General features: G+C 46.6%; 1 long non-coding RNA gene across 1 annotated transcript; it reads left to right on the forward strand.

Annotated features, from left to right (window-relative positions):
• Positions 1-2,384: 2,384 nt before the first annotated feature.
• On the forward strand, positions 2,385-3,657 carry LOC123142104 (uncharacterized). Its single transcript, XR_006470527.1, has 2 exons — positions 2,385-2,663; positions 3,278-3,657. It is a non-coding gene; the product is annotated as an uncharacterized lncRNA (long non-coding RNA).
• The last annotated feature ends 1,781 nt before the right edge of the window (positions 3,658-5,438 follow it).

The raw sequence follows: 5,438 nt of genomic DNA on the forward strand, positions 1-5,438 counted from the left end.
ACTGAGCTTACTTATACACATGGGTACCACCGGTCGGGACGCCACATGCATGCATGCCCTCCACGGTGGCCAACTGATCCGCGATGCTCACGGCCATCGTAGCCGCCGCCTTGTGCGCTCGCCACTCTGACCTGGCACAGTCAATGGCAGCTCGAAATCTTGAATACGGAAAATTAGCGCCTAGCTTTATTATAGACGCATTTTGGTCCTAGTTTTCTTTTTGGAAAACCAGTTGGATACCGTTGTACTGCAAACCATACAATCGCAGGGTGGTTTGTTCAAGTCTTAGCAGGTTCGAGAGGGATGGGCATGCACTGACATGTAGGCCGTACACATAGATTAACGGTGCACACTAAGGCTGGTCACAATGGGCAAGAACATAAACTAGTAACTTACACACTTCTCTAGACTATGATACTACGTCCATAGTGGGTAGGAACATCTATGTATTGTCATGCAACGATGTATTTATTAGGTTATAGACTCATTGTTTCTTGAAGTGTGTGATGTTCCGGTAACTTAGCTAGTTACTACAAGCACCTCTCTCTTCATTAAATATGTGCCACATAAACAAAGTTGTATTGGAGTGTGTGATGTTACTCCTAAGTTCCTCCCCATTGTGACCAGCCTAACAGCATTGATTTTTGTGACAGGCTGGCCTAATACACAGGACCCAGGTCAAAATTTAGTTTTGTCAATGATATATTCCCTTCCTTTCAAAATTCTTGTCTAAGATTTATCTAGATAATCTAATACAGAACATGACTTGATATATCCGTATCTAGACGAATTTAAGACAATAATTTTGGGACGAAAGGAGTATTTGTTATAAAAGCCGGCTAGCTGGCGCGCCGACCGCCGGATACGAGCGAGCCAACTCGCTGCTTCACCTCCCTCGCCTAGCCCGATGGAGCCAGTTACCGCCCCAAGCTGACGCGTGGTTCAACAACTCGCGTCCGCGAACGGATGCGGAAGAAAATTTAGGACGATGATAACTGCCACACGTGTGGGTGTTAAGGGGTCTGTCCACACATTTTGTGTGGTGTCTAAGAGGACCAGCCCACACGCCTACGTGTGGGCAAAACAACTAGCGCCCACACGCCTATCTTTTTTCCTTGCGGTCCCTCTCAAATGCCTACGTGTGGGCAAAATGCATAACGCCCACACGACATCTCTCAGCCACCCACCTCACGGTCCCGCACGCCCCGCGTGACAGTCACCACGTGTCCCCGCAGTTGCCATGGTCCGGACCCTCTTCAATGTCCGTTTAACTGCAGTTGCCATGTCGCTGAACTACAATTGCCATGGTTGCTCAACTGCAGTTGCCATCTCAGGTCAAGTGCCAGATGCCATTTTGGACAACTGCAGTTGTTGCCATGTATGATCTGGTTTACTATAGTTGCCATGATTTAAAAACTTTAGAGGTTGCCACCTACACACACTAGGCAGAGAGAGTTGCCATCTGCTTACAAGCACGCTAGGGCAGTTACCATGTACACTGCAAAAGCATGGAAACTGACAAGTTCGGGTAAAAAAAAAGAGATGTCATCTGCTTACAAGCACGCTAGGGCAGTTGCCATGTAAATGCATGGCAACTGACATGTTCGGGTAAAAAAAAAAGAGTTGTCATCTGCTTACAAGCACGCTAGGGCAGTTGTCATGTACACTGCAAAACGCATGGCAACTGGCAGCTTGGGTGTGGGAAGAGGAGACGGGCGTGTGGGCGAGATGGCAAATGCCCACACACCAGCCCTTGTGCGTGAGTGAAAACTGACGTGTAGGCGAACTGCTAAACACCCACACACCGGCCCCTCCATGTGATGAAACGGACGTGTGGGCGACCGAATGATTGCCCACACACCAGCCCAGTTCTACGTGGCACTACAAACATGTCAAGATTCGTGCACCCATAAACGGACGCGGATCCATGCGTGTGGGTGAGCGATAGTGTTTTCGAAAATTTAAGAGTTGCCGTTAGAGATGCCCTTACTCCTTAAGAAAAAGATTGCTTATACCGCACTCAAATGGGAGAGCTAGATTGACATATAGATAACCCGCGTTGTCGATTTTCTGGATTCACGGGGCGCATGAAAGAACACCGACAGGACAGGATTTCTGAGTGGCGAGGGACAAAGCCGTACACGAGATCCGGCGTGCCCCCGGGATACGGTAGCGACCAGCTTCCGATCGAGTTCCATTGATCGTCTCCCTTCCTTGCCCCCGGGGGATACGGTAGCGCTTTGCCACTCGTATGTACGTACTACGCGTACATGAAAGAATATCGGCCATTTACGCTAGCGAGAAAGTAGAGAAAAGTGTTGGTTTGTTTATGCCAAGGCGCGTAAGTGGAAGATGTACTCCTACTAGTTGAGGAGTTGGGCAGGGCAGGGGCGGAATATCTCGTGCTGGTAGGAGCACGTGCTTAAACAATGGCCCGCTACAGAGACACAGAGTTCTTCATTTTCTTCCCGGCGGCCGTCGCCTGAGTCGCACAGGGGCGGCTGCTCCTTCTCCCGCCCTGCCGTCGCCACCGCAGTATCTTGGACGGGGCCCCAGGATCTTCAACGGCGCAGCCGCCCGGCGGCCCTCTCTCAGTCGCACGATGTTCGGACGGCGCCGGAGATCCGTTCCTCCGCGGGTCGTGGTGGAGATCCCTCGCATAGGTACGTTGCCTCTGATCCTCCCCAAACGCCATAGCTGTACGCATGAAAAGGGCTGCTGGATCTGTGTGCGTGTGGATGCTGGCTGTGCACGCAGTAGGAATTCCAAAAGGGCTGCTGCCTGCTGGATTTGTGTGCGTGTGGATGCTGGATTAGTAGTGTGTGTGAGGTTTCTAGATCTTGTCATTTTTCCTACCATCGATACTAGTGTGCGTGTGTGGCAACAGAAATAAATTATGATGGCGTCCAAGGGTTTGTACTGTGACTATAATGCTTTGCCATCACCTCAGATTATGAGTTTGATATCGTGGGAAACGTGTTACTTCTTAGAAGAACTTAATAAGGTTATTTGGAAACCTAAACTTAATATCACGCAGGAATGAAAGTGCATGCTATGTGAACAGAAGCAATCTTGAACAATAAACATGAAAACGATGGGTTAAATTACTCTGCCCATTAGGACTGTAGGCTTCTCAGGAAATTAATAATAAGGATGTCAGAGATTCTTGGTTCAGTTACGGATGATAATCTTTGACAATTTATAATTAATATATTTTAGTGCTAGCATATTTTCTTTCATGTACATATGTAACAGGCATTGTTGTTTCTTATGACAGGATAACGGCATGGGTGGTGAAGGCATCTCGATAGATGAATTTATGGAGTATGACTCGATGGTCATGCAGACATTTAAAAGCGAGAACGAAGCTTACAAGTTCTACTTAGGGTATGTGAAGAACAAAGGGTTTGTGACTAAACTTAGTATGATGGCTCGGTGGAGAAAGAGAAAAGAGAACAATGACGAAGTGTGTGCTAAGAAGAAAAGACCTTTGAAGTTTATGTATTTTCAGAAATATTGTACATGTTGAACCCTGTTTCGATACCATGTTAATTTATTTAATTTCCTACAGGAAAACACCTGGAAAGTCAAGTAGACAGACTAAGATGACAAGGGGAACACAAGTATTATACATTCAGATTTTTACTATGGCATTTATCATCAGAGTTATATTTCTGCTTTGAATGAGATGTAGACGCACACGGCACACTGCAGTTTCACTTTTATGAGATTACAATTGAGGAGCGAAGATGCATCAGTGTTGTCTCTTGTTGTTAGCGTACTGGCCTCTTCTCTAGTGCATGATTAATTACGTGCCCATCTTCTCTTTATGTTTGTAACAGTCGACAGGTGAATGAACATCCTTGCAGTTTTTCTGGCGCTAATCCTTATCACAGCGGCCATGCATGCCCGTGCCAATCGTACATTACATGGAATTGATGATCAATCATGTTTCAAAATTGATCTGAATGTTCAGACGCTTTCTCTTGGACCATCAGTGTATTATGAATCAGTAAGAGCAAGAAAACCACCATGATCCAATACGTTCATTCAGTTCAACAATGAATGATCTCAGTCCCACAAAAAAAATTTCTCTAGCTGAAGAAAGAAGAAAATGAAGTGATTGGATGGATTAAAACCGTGTATATAATGGGCTGTTTTTCCAAAGAGAAACACACACAGTGACACAGGCAACAAACCTTTGATTGTAGGTGAGTTTAGAATTGATTTGTGCATTCCATCACCTGAACGTATGGATTTTTGGGGTCATTCATGAACGAATTTTACAGGGGCTCCTTCTTCGTTACACGAGATTCATTGGTGCCAGTTGCATCCAACCTCTATACATGAGCTCCGTCCCTGGGGTGATTAGAGAGGCCGGAAGATTAACAGATAGGAGAGTACCTGAGCCACCAATCACTAATCTCTTTCGAACGCCAGCACTAGGAATCAGCGACAAAATAAGGACCGAGCACTTGATGTGCCCCTGGGGAGTTAGTGCAGTACCTATGAGAGGTTGGGGATGGCCACGAGGAGGTCGGCGTGACATGGTTCACCACGGGCTTCTCCGGCAGCTGTGTGCTGCCTTTTTCGATAAAGGGCGATTTTATTAACTCAAAAATGTAGCATCAAGTGGATACAAAGCATTATGGGCAACACCCGGCCTCTGCATAACTACGAGGAGGAGAATCAACCGTGGATCCCAGCCACCAGCGTTGGATCTGGATCGCCCAAGAGGAGCCCGTGCTGGAACTAGATGGATGAGGAGCCCGAGATGTGGTTACGAGATATGTCCAACTCCTCCATCTCGGCGGCGCGCAGGGCCGTGACGGACGGCTACCGGGCATGCGGAACTAGCAAAACTGCCCCTGATCGTAAAATATACTACCCAAAATCTGCACTAGTATTTCCATATCTAGGCCGTCCAAACAAAAAAAATGTGACGTGTTTTTCGGCGTCTAGTCCTGCTGAGCACTTTGTTATTGGCACATTTGGCATGTGTGGCGGCAGATGAGCAGTGCAGCAAGCGGGGTCGGGTCACATGAAGACAGGTCTCCGGCCAGTACGTTACTACTCCCTCCGTTCCCAGATATTTGTCTTTCTAGAGATTTCAACAAGTGACTACATACGGAGCAAAATGAGTAAATCTACACTCTAAAATATGTCCGTATGTTGTGTTCATTTGAAATGCCTAGAAAGACCTATATTTTGGAACGGAGGGAGTAGTAGCACATCATTTAATATGATACGGTATCATGATATGATACTCAACCCTCTCTTCCTTGTTTTCATTCTATGCCACCTCATCAAATTTGTCTAGTTGGCATGCATGATACTACCTACGATACTGCCATTACGACCAGCCTAACGGTGCATAGTAAGGCTGGTCATAGTGGAAGTAACAAATGAAGTAACATAGATACCATCACATAGCACTT

Source organism: Triticum aestivum, chromosome 6D (assembly GCF_018294505.1).
Source record: "Triticum aestivum cultivar Chinese Spring chromosome 6D, IWGSC CS RefSeq v2.1, whole genome shotgun sequence".
Classification (NCBI taxonomy): domain Eukaryota; kingdom Viridiplantae; phylum Streptophyta; class Magnoliopsida; order Poales; family Poaceae; genus Triticum; species Triticum aestivum.